Here is a 17286-nt window from a genome sequence, read left to right as displayed (position 1 = left end):
TCTGAGTCCTTCCAATCTCCTTTGGTTCAAAGTGCTCAGCATGCCAAGGCTTCATACTTTAGGGTATCATTTCCTGAGCCCCAGTACTTTCAAATATGTTTTGGTTTGAACAATAAATACTGTGGTCAACCTCAACACAACAGACATGAGAAAACTGAACCTTAATTTAGCAATGAGAAATGGCAAAATTGATTCAATGTGTCATACAGAATCCCCAAAAAGCTCATTCAGGAAATAGCAGCACCAAGTCCAGCTGGCAGTGAGATTAAAGGTGTACGTGTTTGGGGCCCGGCACAGTGGCTCACACATGTAATCCTAGCACTTTGGGAGGCCGAGCTGGGTGGATCACTTGAGGTCAAGAGTTCGAGACCAGCCTGGCCAACATGGGAAAACCCCATCTCTACTAAAAATACAAAAAATAGCCAGGTGTGGTGGCACACACCTGTAGACCCAGCTACTCGGGGGCTGAGGCATGACAATCGCTGGAGCCCAGGAGGCAGAGGTCACAATGAGCTGAGATCACACCACTGCACTCCAGCCTGAGCAGCAGAGCAAGACCCTGCCTCAATAATAATAATAATATAATAAATAATAAATAATAAATAAAATTATGTGTGTTTGGTGCTTGTGGTGGTAGGAGGTAATTGCAAATTAAGAACTATCAGATACCCTCCCCAACTCTACATGGCTAAATGACTGTCCCTACCCCAGCCCCAGCAAAAGACTATAGATTTATTATCAGGGGAGAAAAAGATAAAGTCTGGAATTGGGAATGCCGAGCATAGTTTACAGCAGTGGTACCACACAAAAAAGTAAGTGCATTTTTGTGACAACTAGAGATTTGAATAAGAACTAGGCATTAAGTGATAAAAATTATTGTCATTTTTTATTAAATATGACAATACTACATGTGGTTATATAGGAAATGTTCTTATTTTTGAGGAGATATATGCTGAAATATTTTAAGAGTGAAGTCCATGATGACACTCTAGCTTCAAAGGTTTAGAGAGAAAGAGAACAGCTATGGCAAACTCTTAATTGTTGAATATAGATGGAGGATACAGTGGTAGTTGTTGTGCTATTCTTTCAATTCTTCTGTATGTTTGAAGTTTTTATAATAGCAATTTTGCGGGAAGAAATGAATGAGGACACATTTGAAGCTGAGACCTCAGGTGTCTTTCTGCATCAGCAGCCAGTGTCTCTCTCTCTCTCGGGAGAGGATTGGAAGAATCTTCTCTGAGAAATCTGATCATTCCAAGAGGACATAAATAAAAGATGACTGATATCTGACTTTTTCCAACCAGTTCACCCTACAGGGAAGATCATAGTCAAGCCCTAACCATGCACTCAGAGTATCCAGTCAGCATTTTAGTGCTCTGCTCTTAAAAAGGAGCACATAACTAATGATTACCGGGCATGAGAAAATGCTCTTACATGACAGATGGAGGTGAATATTCATAAACAGGAAAACAAAACAAAACAAAAAACAATATGGAGAATAATAAAAACTATCCATTGAGAGAGAAACTTCAAAAAAAAAAAAATTCTAACATTGCCAGATACTGCCACCCTACAATAGGAGCACGGTACTATAAGAAATGGAACTGTCAAGAACAGCAACAATCATCGAAAATGGTCTTGTAAAGCAAAGCTATGAAAGAAGAAAGAAAAAATTCAATAGAAGAATTAGAAAATAAAGTCAAAGAAATTATCAGAAAGTGGCCAAAAAGACAAAAGACTAATCCAGGAGGTCTAGTATACCTATACTAGAAAGAAAAGAGAGAAAACAGAGGTGAGAAAATAAATATTTTTGAAGACGTTTTCCTAGATTTGAAAAATCTAAGTTTCCAAACTGAAACTTAGACATCCTAGTCTAAATGCCTAGCACAGTGGGACTGTGCCTCAGTTGACATTAAGGCACATCATTGTGATATTTTGGAAACACTGGAGACAAAGAGATCATAGAAGTTTTAGAATTAAGAGAAAAAGATAGATCACACACACAAAGAACCAGGAATCAGAACCATTTCAGACCTCTCATTTACACAGAAAGTTGGAAGATAGTGGATTAATAATGTCTTTCAAACACTGGAGGAAGATTATTTCCAACCAAGAATTCTATGCTCAACTAAACTATCAATCGTCAGGGGCAATAAAGACATTATGAGACAAGCAGGACTCCAAGAAATTTACCTACTGTGGGCCATTTCTCATGAAAGGAGATCTTGCTCTACCAAAACAAGGAAGAATCCAAAAAAGAGGAAGACATGTGTTACAGGAAACAGGCAATCCAATACAGAGAAAAGAGGTGATGAGAATCCCTAGGGTGATAGTGAAGGAAGAACCCAGCATAATAACTGAATGTCAGGCATAGGAGGCAGCCTGATTGCAGCAGTGGGAGACACTGGGAGAGACCTCTTCAGGAAAATCACATCCATAGAATACCTACTGCATCTGAGCATCTTGAGGGCTAATGTACAGAATTGTGGAAAGTTACTAGAATTCATGAGAAATACTGTCTCAGTCTGTTTAGGTTGCTATAATAAAATACCATAAACTGGGTAGATTATAAACAACAGATATTTATTTCTTATAGTTCTGGAGGCTGGGAGGTCTAAGATCAAGGTGCCAGTCTAATATCTCACTAGTGTGTGAGAGCCCACTTTCTCATGCATAGACAGGACTTTCTTGCTGTGTTATTATAGGCTGGAAGGGGTGAAAAGTCTCTCTTGGGCTTGGGTCTTTTTTATAAGGATACTAACCCCACTTGTGAGGGATTTGAGCTCATGATGTAATCACCTCCCAAAGACCCCACCCCCAAATACTACCACCTTGAAGGGTAAAATTTTGACATACAAATTTGGGGGAAGACAAACATTCAGACCTTAGCAGCAAGCACTTAGAAAACTAAGAAAAAACAAAAACAATTTAGAAAAGAGAGCTATGCAGGAAAAGTTCATCTGTGAATGGTATTTATGTAATAGTCATAATAATATACACTGAAAATTAATCAAAATCATTATGTAAAATCATAATCAGGAAGATGAGGAGATAGGAAAGATTGTAAGTCTCTGGTTGGGGTTATTGGTCAGAGAAAAGGAAAAAAAGCAAAATCTCAACTTCCATAGCAGAATGTCAATAATGCCTAAAATTAAAAACTGCAACAACAGAATAACAACACATTATTTAGGACATGGAGGTAAATATCAAAATAGTTGGCTAGTAAGAGGTGAAAGCAGTTGCTTTTTAAACAGGGATAAATAGAAGGAGGTGATAGGGAACTGCTATTTTTCATAACAAATCTTTTTAGAATTATATGATTCTTGCGTATGCATATAACTGAATTTTTTTAAATTTAAGATGCTATGGTTATCATGATGTTTGTGATTTGTGGTCAAATGAGTCTGTATTTTTTATACTTTTTTCTATTGCATTCATCTATACTTCTATTACTGAATATATGGAGCAAAGAAAATTATTTATTATAATGTATAGATTTTGCAATTCTTCCGTTCAGTCGCTAGACATCAAAATCTAAAGAGAATGCAAGAAAATAATATTTGACTTTTTGAAAAAGAAATAGAGACGTGAAGCAAAGGATGAATATTTTCCTATGGATTATTTTTCTATTTTAGAATATAAAAGTATACTAGAATGCTCCCTGTAGTACCTGCTTTCAGAACTATTTAATGTACAAAATAAATTATTTTCCTTGCCTTGCATTTTCTTCTTTTTCTGTTATTTATGTGTGTATTTTATAACGATCTATTGATTCTATAAAGTTAAGCATTTAGCTAGATAATTAAGGAAAACTTACTTTACCACAGTTATTCGGACATTATACTGGTTTGAGGCCTGAATTGTAAAGATCATTATATGGATCAAATAATTTCTTCTCTTTATTTTGCACAGGGAGGTGATGTGATATTAGAGTGTGTCAGTCTGTAAATGGATCTGCATGAAATGATATTCAAGGTAAATGGATATTGAGGAGTCTTTGCAGTTTCTTTCGGTTACACAACTTTCATTTAGTTATACTTAAATGAGTCAAACAATTTAATTGAACCTTGGGAAAATCTGTTCCATAAGACAGCATTAAACATTAATCATTCCACATCACCAAATAATTAATGAAGAGTAACAGCGATGCTTCTAGGGAAGGTTAGTAACTGTTGAGAATAAAGCATTTTTATTTAAAGTTTTTGAAGGGCAGCTCAGAAGCCACTTTCTCCAAAGGGTCTTTCCCTCTTGCAGAGCCCTCCATTGCAATCCCTCCCCTCTGTGAACTTCCATGGTATGGATTATCACATTGTAACTTACACCAGTTAGTATATCCTTCCCTGGGAGAATGGAAACATCTCCACAACACCCACAGTCTTTGCATTATCCCTGGCACAAAGGAGGCAATTAACAAAGCCTAACTATGAGAATGATATCGTGATGATGATGATGACAGTGATTCAAGAAGTGGGAAATTTAAATTTCTGGAGCACCTTCTAAACACAGAATTTGAGCCTTTATGTGTATTCTTTAAAACCAAAACTAGAAAAAAAAAACCCTACAAGTAAACAATACAATCCTCATTATATTACGTATGAGCTAGAACATTAAAATCTGAGTTTTCAGAAACATTTGGCCTTTATTAGGACTATCAGTAGTTCTAGTCCCATCCTCCAAAACTGAAAAGAAAATCTATACTCCAAGGTGTTTAAAAGAAAAAGAAAATGCTTATTATTAAAGAACAGAAATGAGCTTTAAAAAAAGATTTTTGATAACTCTAAGTAGAATTTAGAATCCTGGATTAAGTTTAAAATAATTTTGGTTAATTTTAAGCATTGTATGTATTTTGATTTTTAGAGACAGGGTCTCGCTCTGTTGCACAGGTTGGAGTTCAGTGGCATGATCACGGCTCATTGCAGCCTCCATCTCCTCGGCTCAATTGATCCTCCCACCTTAGCCTCCCAAGTAGCTGGGACTACAGGTGCAAACCACCATGCCCAGCTAATTTTTGAAATTTTTTTTTGTAGAGATGAGGCTCTCACTATGTTGCCAAGACTCATCTCGAACTCCTGGGCTCAAGTGATCTGCTCACCTCGGCTCCCCAAAGTTCTGGAATTATAGGCATAAGCCACCTGCCTGGCCGAATGTTTTCACTTTTATTTTTTCCAGAGCTTACTTATCAGCTTAAAATTGTAATATGATGCATATATTTGCATAATTGCAATGAACTCTATCTGCTTTTCAATCAGAGACTTACATTTGCTGGAAATATCTTGATAAATGGACAGAATATTTTGAATTATTTTTATATTGTATTTATCTGCAATGTTGCCAATGTAGGTACAATTTGTATAATGTACATAAGGCATCTAGGAGGTGTTTTTTTTCTTTTTTTTTTTTTACTCATGCAAATAGTTCTTTGTGTTTTCATTCTTCTTTGGTCAGTTGTAATTTCTCCTAAATAGCAATTTCCCCAATTTTCCTTAAGATAGAATCTCCTGTAAAAGTATAGTTTCTTCAGCTTACCCTAGAACCTCAGAACCAGCATCTCCAAGAGTACCCTGAAATCTGTACTTAGTAGGTAGCTTTTACTGTCAGATAAGTTTGGAAACTGCTCTAGAACATTCTTTCCCAGGCTCCTAGAGCCATTATTTTTACAAAAGGAAATAAAACATTTCCAATGTACCGTACTCAAAATGTGATTGAAGAAAAAGTAGGTAAACATTATTTCTATTCTAATTTCACTCAGTGTTCTAGTTGTATCACCACTCATTAACTGGCAGCTCGCATTTCCATTTTAGGGTGAAACAGTAAGACATGTTGTATATATTATTCTGGGAATGATACATCTGATATTTCAAACAATAATGATATCTATGTAATTAGTCTGCTGTGACTCCCTCGCCCATCAAGTAAACTCTCTGAAGCCAGTTTCTCATTTTTTTTACCTGTTTCTCACAGACCCAAAAGAGGTCTATAATACATTTAAAATACATGTTTATTGAGTTGAAACAAATTAAATTGTGAAGTATTGATGAGGCTGAAAGTAAATGATAATTATGTCGGCACAACTTTTTCATTATGTTATTGCTTAGAGATCATTCTCTCTTCCATCTATCAAGATCCAACTGCTATCACTCAAGATTCCACATGGCAAAGGAAGAGTATACAGAAGCTCTTTCCACCAATCCTCCCTCCCTTAATGAACTCACATTTCTCCTTTCTCTGCTCTTTTTCCAAGCTCACTCTGTTGACTCTGTTTTATCCATTCACACCCAAGTAATGGCTTTATATCTGTATTCACAATATATAACCTAGAGTGAAAACCTCATTGAGGCAGAGATTCTCTTAGCAGAGCTTTCTGGTCTTGGTCAGAACATTAATAAAATAAATAAGCCAGCCCCAGGCTATAAGCTAAGCCATTTCAATAATGAAGGTGGAATGTTTCTTTCTCTAGTGGGAAAGTAACTTGAAACAAATACATGGTATTCTGAAGCAGGGGGTCTGTCTCTGCCATCTAAAATAGCTCTGGGCCTAAAACGCTGTGGTTCATCAGGCCCTACAGCATCAAACACCTGTGTAGCAGATACTAAATATTTGTTGAAGAAAAGGAAAATTGGAAAGGAAAGAAAAAAAGGGAAGGAAGGTTTTATCATTTTATTAAAAGTATTATCTGTAATTTTTAATATAATGTTATACTTTCAATGTTAATTTCAAAGTTCTTTAATCTGAAAACCACAAGTTGTCAATAATCATAAATTTGACATGTGTGGACATGAATATATATAAATATGAATATATAACATGAATACCTTTAGGATTTCATCTGGAAAAAGTATTGTAAGGTCTACAATTTTTCCATTATCTAATCACAAACATGTCTTTGTTATAGAAGCAAAATTGGGTCCTCAAATGGCTTTTTCACATTCCTGTTGCTTACAGAGTATATAATTACTACAGTCTAGGGATATATATATAAAGTATTAGAAAACGAAGGTAAAAAAAGAAATAAAGAACTTGGGGTTTGTTTGTTGTGTTGAAGTCTTCAGTGTATGTGCAGACTGCAGGATGACACAGGAACTGTCTGGAACTGTTTTAATATGAAGAAGCTAGGACTTTCAGGAAAAGCCTGGAAAGTCAAAGGGAGAACAACATAAGCTATTCAGTTTTTTGTTTTGGTCAAGAGGATACGGCTGGAGCCCAAAGTAGCAGCATTTATTAAGTTAAATGCAATTTCCTGAACATGTCGGTATTTTGAGTGTAGAACCTGTATGTGCCTGTTTATGTGTGTAGTGAGTGGTCTCTCCAAATTAAGAAGATAGTTTAAAAATACGAAATTAGAGTTGGAGAGGTCTTGGTGCATTTCTGGCATTTATAAGACTAACAACTGTAGGATGAAAGCCGAAGTAGAGTGAGGGATATCTAGCATGTGAGAAGACTAGTGAAAACGGGTTTCTGTAAGATACATGATCAATACTGGAAGGTGACATTTTATTTTCATCACTTTTCTCTATCTATTCTCTCTGTATTCATCACCTCTTCTCCAGACTCTCTCAGCCATGTATCTGCTTGCTTTCAGCTTCTTCACCAAGACACACACACGCGCATGTGTGCAAACACATCACACACTTTTTCAAAGTCTGGTGAGTTTTATCGAGAGCATCGCATTTGGTTTCAGAGCCAGTTTATTTTCATTATGGAGATTAACTCTCACCTGACACAGGATAAGCGTAACAGGTGTTCAGAGGAGAAAGAGCGGGATGGAGTAAGCTGAGCTGCTCAAGGAAGCTAAAGGGAGAGATGCACCTAGGACTGGGCCTCAAAACATAGATCCATTTTCACTGGCAGAGGAGGCATGTGTGTATGCCTATTAAGTTTAAGGGATGGGGTGGCACTTTCCAGGCAGTGGGAAGGGAATACAAACCAAGACATGTAAACAATGTCCCATTTACTAAAGGAAAAGAAGGATGTTCAATTTACCTTGAGACAAGGCTATGTGTGTATGTGTGTGTGTGTATGTGTATATATATACACACACATATATACATATGTACATACATACACATATACACACACACATATATACACATATATGTATATAGGCCCCATATATATACACATATATAGGCCCCATATATACACACATACACATACATGTGTGTATATACATATAGACATGTGTATATATAGGCCCCATATATGTGTATATATACACACACATGTATTATATATATACATATATATATCAGGGAGTTATAGGAGGCAAAAGTGAAAAAAAAGTGAAAAGGTAGTTTGGGAAAGATTACAGAAGACCTTAAATGCCCTGTTAAGATCACCCACCACCACCATCCCTTCTGACACACACACACACACACACACACAGACATACACATGCACACATATGCATGTGTGCTGCTCTTTTACTTGTCCAAGGATGGAATTGTCCAAGTTGTTTATATTTCCTTCCAGCAAGAAGCCACTACATATTCTCAACCTTAATCTTGGAAAAAAAAATCACTGACTGAATCTCTCACCTCCTGAAGCCCAACGGATAATTACTGTGCTGGAGAACTAATTTGCCAACTGAATGAGAAAAATTGGTCACCAGAGAACCAGAAAACTCAAAAGAACCTTCTGAGGTCATCAGAACATGTAGGTATTATTTCTTTAATATCCTTACAACATTAAAAACCTGTCCAGATAAATTGATATAGGGAGAGAGGGAAGGAGGAAGAATATGACCAATGAATCGGGAGAGACAAAAGGAGGAGTAATGGAGGGAGCTGGGGCAAGGAGAAGAGGAAGTGAATAAAGAACATGGCAAGCCCTCTAGCTTTGTATTTATCATGGAGACCCTCATGAAGCCATTACTCTGTTTCCCTGCATATTCTGAGAAAAACAATCTTCGAAAGATTGGTCTATAGTAGAAGGAAGCCTAATGAACAGTGGAAGAGATACTACTATGTCTTTTTTGTTTTTCATTGCTTTTGCAGGCAGCAGTAGATATATAGTTTTTGATGTCACATTTTATTTTATTTAGACGGAATCTTGCTCTGTCACCCAGGCTGGAGTGAGCATGATCTCGGCTCACTGCAACCTCCGCCTTCCAGGTTCAAGCTATTATCCTGCCTCAGCCTCCTGAGTAGCTGGGATTACAGGCATATGCCACCACGCCCAGCTAATTTTTATATTTTTAGTAGAGATGGGATTTCACTATGTTGGTCAGGCTGGTCTCCAACTCCTGATTTCGTGATCTACCCGCCTCAGCTTCTCAAAGTGCTGGGATTACAGGCGTCAGCCACCGCATCCGGCATTTTTTCTTTTTTCTTAAAAAAGAGGGATTTATTTAAAAATGTAAAAAGCTAAAAGCTGGATTATGATAGGAGCAATGGAGCGATAAACATAACATATTATAGGAAATAGGGCCTAGTCTCATGCCTTCCTGTTGCAGTTGCTTAAGACACTGCAAATACATAATCAGGAAGCAGTCCCTGGGTTCTTCCTTTTGCACCAGAAATGACTGGTGAAAGCCGGGGATAGAGAGAAATAGTTCCTCCTTAGCATGTTTGCATTATTATTAGCATATTTGTTTGAACATCCAAGCACTATCAGGGATTGCATAAAAGGACAAACACTGTGCAATTGTACTGCCAAGGGCCACAGTCTGACAAAATAAACCATAAGATCAGCCACTGCAACTCTCACAAAGTGTCATTTATAAGAAGAGACCATGTGAGTCAAAGTGATGCACTCTAACAACAGCGATGTTCCCAGGAAGAGAATACACAAAAAATGAAATTAACTTTATTATTAGGGAGATGTGTTTAAGGATAGTTGATTTTTCCTGTTTAATACTTCACTTGATACTTCTATTTTAAAGTTAAAAATACCAACATGTGTCCATCCAACGTTTCCCTAAAATAATTTTGTATTTGCCAAAGGACATTTCATGTGGATTTGGCAAATAGCATATTGATTAGGACAGGCTGTGTAGAAAGAACACTTATCTTTAGGATCCATATGGCTACATGATGCTCTGATATTGTCAGTGTATGTTGGAGCTTCTTCAAAGACACAGCTGTCTTCAAACTCATGCTAGCTAGGGCTTTTGATGAGTAAATAAAATTCTGGGGGAAGGGAGATAGCCCACACTTATACACTCTGCAATTCAAACCTGCTGTGTTTCAGCCTTCACACCTTTCTGCAACACAGAAAACTTGCTTACACTACAAAAATCACATACACACACATGCATTGACATGGGAAAGAACAGACGGTTTTATGTCATGCCTAATGACTACTGAAATTATAGGTGACTTTATTATCTATTGTTTCTATGCAGACTACTTAATGTTTGTTCATAAAACTAAAATTAACAAAGAAAGAGTATTTTTCTCCCACTACTCTTTAGTATCTGAATGTCACTGCTGCTCATTTGACTCTGATAAAATGAAGACAGTGCAGTCAGTGGAAGAGACACAAAGTATGGTATCAGAAAAAACCTGAACTAGAATGCCAGAACTCCAGAATCCCATTCACCACTTATGTGACCTTAGGTTAGATTCTTAATTTCTCTAAGACTCTGTAAAATTGTAATCACCCCATGTGTTCACCTTGCCTGCTGCCTAGACAGAGCTAATTTTTCATGACGGGAATTGCAATAGAGAAAGAGTAATTCACACCAAGCCAAATGTGCAGGAGACCAGAGTTTTACTATTACTCAGATCAGTCTCCCTGAGCATTCAGGGATCTGAGTTGTTAAGGACAGCTTGGTGGGTGGGGGGAAGCCAGTGGGCTCCCCAATCAGATGAGACAGTTTATCCATCTGGGTGGTGCACTTGATGGAGCCAGTTTATCCATCAAGTGCAGGGTCGGCAAAATATCTCCAGCATTGGTTTCAGGCTTTACAATAGTGATTTTTATCCCCAGGAGAAATTTGGGAAGGGTCAGAATCTTGTAGTCTCCCGCTGCATGACTCCTAAACCATAATTTCTAATCTTTTGACTAACTTGTTATCCCTGCAAAGGCACTCTGGTCCCCAGGCAAGAAGGGGGTTTGTTTTGAGAAAGGGCTGTTATCATCTTTGTCTCAAACTATAAAATAAGTTTCTCCCAAAATTAGTTCAGCGTACACCCAGGAATGAACAAGGACAGCTTGGAGGTTAGAAGCAAGATGAAATTGATAAGTTCAGATCTCTTTCACTGTCTCAGCTATAATTTTGCAATGGCAGTTTCAAACTGAGAATAATGAGACTCCTCTGGAGTTGAAGTGAGAATCGAATGAGGTAACAGCAGTATCTAGCAAAGTGCCCAGTACCAAGTAGTCATTTAGTAAATATTGAATCTGGATGTTCACTAAATGTTCAGAATCAGTTGAACGTGAATCTGAATCAATGGAGTAGAAGAGAACACGAAATGCTTGAAAAACATCCATTAGGACTATTTTTAGTCCTTAAAGCAATTCAGGTGGTTGAAGAATATGTTTGGTGTGTTGTGTTCTATTAATCTGGAGATCAATAGTAAAGTTCCCTTGTATGACTTTTTCTCAGTAATGAATCTAATCTTTTCTGTATCCCTGGCTAAGATCTGCACACAATAAATTAGACATAAATATAATTCTTTAAGTCTATATTTCCTTCCTTCCTTGTACACGTATTTCCAAAATTCTACTTATAATGATAGTGTCCTTACATTCTGCTTTACTTCTAACTATTCACTAATTACTTTTGCAAACTCCTTTCATTAACGAGGAGAAAAATATCCTTAAGCTGTGTGAACTATGACAATACCTTTAGAATATTTAAAGTTGAGGGATATAACTTAAACGTATGATGTCTATGTTTTAGAATGTCTAAATGTCTATATTATTCCTCAGGGCTGGAGAGGAAGCAAGTCCTCCCTTAAATCAGCCATGAAAGATGAAATGATAGCACAAAAGCTTGTGTCAGCAGACGAGGTGGAGCTGAAGTTTCCTATTCCTGAGCTCACTCATTGTGACTCTGTAGGCGGGGTTCTCACTGAGATCACCATGGCTAATCCAGATGAAGACAGGCCTGTAGCAAGAAGAGTCTTGCTGGCCAAGATAAATTTATTATGAGTATTTTCCTAGTACTTTATGGGAAGTAGAGGGAAGCTGACTCTTGAGGATATATCCAGAAATAACCAGAAGTACTCCTGAGGATGTACCTAGAAATACCCAGACATACTCTTAAGACTGTACCCAGAAATGTGAACACCTAATCACATACTGCTATTTGTTTATGAAAAATAAAACCGGAGAACTAATTAAAACCAAAGCTAACTCCAGTTTTAAACACGATAGTTAGAATAACTTAACATGGACATTGGTAAAAGGATCTATATCTACTATCGCTTCTAACTCACAAAGATCGGAGCCAATTTTCTAATGCCTTTGTGTTTCACTTTTCGCATCTGTGAAAGAAGCGACTACACTTAGGTAGTAGATTTTTATTATTTGTTTCAGACCATCACCAGTTTTCTTGAGACTGGACATTCCCTGTGCTTTCTGGGGTTTGACTTTGTGAGACAAGGCAATCCTTTTTTGCCTAAGCTAGTTCAAGTTGAGCTTCTGACCTTTGGAATCAAACGAGTTCCAATTTACATGCCCTAACTATTCAGAGATGACAGAAGCATATAATTTCTCAGATGAAAGGAGCAACATAATATTTCACATAATAGAGTAGTGATAGATAAATTGTTTTTTATTATTTAATCAGTTTCTAGAAAATAATTAGAAATGACAAGCAATGCTTTTGTTGACTTTACTTGACAGGATGCATAACTCATAAAAGGAATAACTGGATATTTGTTAACAACTGACTTCCTCTGTGAAATCTAAGTTATAAAGCTATTTCAAACAACATTATTTCCTACTCATCAAGCCCAGTGATTATTTTCTTCCTTTTCTTATGTCTCAAGTTAACTTACCCAACTGTGTTTGTAATCTTTCCCTTTTTGGTTCCGTGGGAAATTTTGTCCCATAATTTCCAAGTTCCCATCAATTAGAACTTGTCTTTTTGTATCTTCAATCTCCATCTCTACTGCTGTCTTCCCATCTGGTCACATGTATTATTTTATCTTCCCTGTCTTAATCTAAAAATGTCACCCTAACTTCATTTTTCTCGTAAGATAAAGATAAAACTATTTTTTCCTCTGACTTAAATAAATCTCTAAAAAGAAAGAGAGGCACAATAACCTAGTAGTCAAAACTGTTGCACAAACCTGAATTTGAATTTGAACTTCATCAGTTCCAGATTATCAGGAATGTAATGTTGTAAATCAACTTGTGTAGGTTACTATTCAGTCTGTGTTGGGATTTGCTCATCTTTAAGACGGGGATAATAATATACCTGCATGCCGAGTGTTCAGTGGAATACTGGACACACAACTAAACCTCTCCAATAAACATTAGCTGTCATTATCATCATTATTATTATAACCCCATCTCCATTTCTTTACTAGCTGCCTTTTTTCTCTATGTATTGCACTCTGTCTTTTCTCCTCTCATTCTTCTTAGCTCAACATTTCTAATTAACCTAACTCCTCAGTTGTTCAACATTACTCTTCAGCATTTGGCCTAGTAAATTACCATCTCCTTTTTGAATCTCACCCCTTCTTTGACTTTTCTCATTCTCTTCTTAGCCCTCTAAATTCTTCTGTGTTTCTTGACTAGTTCTATTTTCTTCTTTAATGGGAGTTTTATGCAGTTAATTTATTGGCTCTTTTCCTCTGTGGAGAGCAGGGCCATTGAGTAGTTGGATCCAGAACCCAAGTGCTAATGAAGTGTATTGTGTGGGGAGAGGTTTGGACCACGGGGTTCTCACCAAGAAAGTCAGGTCTTGTGTGGTGTCCAAAGATGCAGTGGAGTAAAGGACTGTAAGGGGCGATAGAAGAAGGTCAAGGACAAGTCTTCATCCATTCAGTATTCAATATTATCACACGTAGTTTTGGGCCAAATTATAATTAGACATTATAAAGGAAGATTTAAATTTGATAAAACATTTATCAGCAATTTGACATGCATCTAAATGTTAGCTTTTTATAATCATTAGACTACTTTTATAGTATAGTATAGTAATTAGTAACATAATTGCTGCAAAATGAATACTGTACATAGCTAATTTCTTGAGTCCGCATCATGATCTGCCATCCTTCTTTCATTACAAATTCCCCTGAAGTTGTCCAGCTGTTTCTATTTTCCAGAGTTCTTTCTATAATTTTATTTCTTCTTCATGTCTCATTGCAACTTTGATTATTGTCTCCTTAAGGATTCTTAAAATCTGAACATGAGAAACTTCACATTTGAGAAAGTGTGAGGATAAGATCCAAGCCATCCCCAAATCAGACAAGGAACTCCATTTTTCTGGGAGATCTGTTGTTTAGCTCTGTAAGAAATGAGGCCTGATGCATCTCATCAGGTGATCAGAGTAGTTTTTCAGTATTTGTTCAAATATGTCTTCTAATGTTTTGAATTAATCTTGATTAATCTTGATTTGAATTAATCTTGACTCTGATATAATTAACTAATAAAGATCTATAGGTTGAGTGTGGTGGCTCATGCCTGTAATCCCAGCACTTTGCAAGGCTGGGGCAGGAAGATCACTTGAGTCCAGGAGTTCAAGATCAGCCTGGGTAACATGGGAAACCCTGTATCTACACAAAATATAAACGCTAGCCAGGCATGGTGGCATGCACCTGTAGTCCCAGGTACCCAGTTGGGTGAGGGGAGGGAAGGGTGGGCTGAGGTGAGAGGATCACCTGAGCCTGGGAGGACGAGGCTGCAGTAAGCTGTAATTGTGCCACTACACTCCAGACTGGGCAACAGATTGAGACCTTGTCTCAGAAAAAAAAAAAAAAAAAAAAAATCTATATTTTTCCATTGTCTGTTTTGTGAACTATTCCTCCCTGACTTCCACTAAGGGGTCATCTCCTTTGTGCAATATTCCTTGAAAACAGGTTTGCCTTTTTCTTTTTTTCTTTCTTTCTTTTTTTTCTTTCCTTTTTTTTTTTTTTTTGAGACGTTGTCTCGCTCTATTGCCCATTCTGGAGTGCAGTGGCGTGACTCCTTGGCTCACTGCAACCTCCGCCTCCTGGGTTCAAGCGATTCTCCTCCCTCAGCCTCCCGAGTAGCTGGGACTACAGGCGCGTGCCACCACGCCCGGCTATTTATTTTTTTATTTTTTATTTTTAGTAGAGACGGGGTTTCGCCATGTTGGCCAGGCTGCTCTCAAACTCCTGACCGCAGGTGATCTGCCTGCCTTGGCCTCCCAAAGTTCTGGGATTATAGGCATGAGCCACTGCGCCTGGCCCCTGCCTTTTTCATCTTCGAAGTCCAATATCTTTCATGAGTTAGACACCTAGTCAGAAACAGGGAAATACGCTGCAAAGATTCTGATAAAACCTGCTTCTGTTGTAATAAAGGCTAATGATCCACTGAGACTCAGACTCTGCGGGATGGTTAGCCAATGAAAGCACATAATTTACCTCTTGTTTCTCTTTCCTCACAGCGATTGGCCAGAGCAGTGCAGCCTCCTGCCCATCACTTCCCTCTCTCTGAACGTGGTCTCTGTGAACTGGGATTTTGGAAGCGGATTTGCAGGATTGATTACTGGGTATGGAGAAAATGCAGTATCTACATTTTCAGGTCTCATTTGATCCTTTATACTATCAAATGAGTCAGGTAGATTAGATATAACCACATTTCATAAACAAGAAATCTAGAGTTTAAAAAGGTCAAGAGGGCTCTGTAAGATTATTCTGCTAGTGGTTACAAAATTATTCCAATAGTGGCAGTCAGGTCTTCAGACTTATATCCAATCACTGTTACTCTACACACATAGTGTAACAGGTAACAATACCCTATTGTAATGAGTATTATGGAACAATATTACTCTATGTGGTGTCAGTGTGTAACAGTAATGTTTTCCTTTTACAAAAGTAAAGTACATATATATATATATATATATAATCTAGTTTTAATTCAGGAATAAATCACTAAGACGCTAAGCCCTCCACTCTACTAGTCAGGAGGCAATCTTTCTAGGAAGTAGACTTGCTTACTTACCTGATGTATTCATTTGGCACCTCAGAAATTGCCTTGTCATTTTCCTAAAATTTTAGGTGAACTTATTTTGTTAAGAGGAATATATTTGTATCCAAGATTTACAGCAGCAATTTGATCCTCTAAGTAGGCAACCTCAGTGGTTGGATGTATTCTGATTCAAAATGAACCAAATGACTTTTAAAGTGAAAATCCCCATGTTAAAACCATAAACTTCTCCAGCAGATGATAACTCCCCTTGAGGGTAAATAAATGTCTTAAGTATCTATATTCTTAGCTCCATAGCACTCTGCCTGGTACATACTACATATTTAATAAATATTGAGTAAATAAACAGATGGCTTTGGTCATCATCATCTTCTTCTTCTTCTTCTTCTTCTTTTTTTTTTTTTTTTTTGAGATGGAGTCTCACTCTGTCACCCAGGCTGGACTACAGTGGTGCCATCTCAGCTCACTGCAACCTCTTCCCCTGGGTTCAAGTGATTCTCCTGCCTCAGCCTCCCAAGTTGCTGGGACTGTAGGCACCAGCACTATGCCCAGGTAATTTTTGTATTATTATTATTTTTTAGTAGAGACAGGGCGTCACCATGCTGGCCAGGCTGGTCTCGAACTCCTGACCTCAGGTGATCCACCTACCTCGGCCTCCCAAAGTGCTGGGATTACAGACATGTGCCACCACATCTAGCCTGATTTTACTCATCTTCTATAAAGATCTACTCTTTACAGATCCACCAGTCAACTACCAAGCAGCTTCCAAGCTTGGGGTTTTGCCATTGCCTCTGGTCCCAGAGCACAAATTCATTACAGAAAAGCCAACAGAGATATAATGGCCAACTCAGGGGTCATTAGATTAATTAGTACACTAAGAAAGGTGTAATCTTCAACAAAGACCATGGCCACAAATACACTTAGGCCCAATTCTGACTAGAAAACATGTAACATCTAAATCCACAGATATTCAAGGGAAATAGCCTACCAATAGAGACACCTAGAGATAGAAGACAAGCACTATGGTAATTGGCATGCTCTGACATTATGTATTTTCTACCTGAGAAAAATTGGGTAGTTTTAGGTGACATATCACCTTTTATTTTGCAAGGGGGAAACTGGCTCTTTCATAAGTTATGTTAGGACCCATTTGTGCTTAATCTCAATGGAAGTCAGTACTGAAAAGGAGGCCTGGACTTCAGCTAAGATGTGAAATAC

This window comes from Macaca fascicularis, chromosome 1 (assembly GCF_037993035.2).
Source record: "Macaca fascicularis isolate 582-1 chromosome 1, T2T-MFA8v1.1".
In the NCBI taxonomy this organism is placed as follows: domain Eukaryota; kingdom Metazoa; phylum Chordata; class Mammalia; order Primates; family Cercopithecidae; genus Macaca; species Macaca fascicularis.
This window is presented reverse-complemented; position numbering follows the sequence as displayed.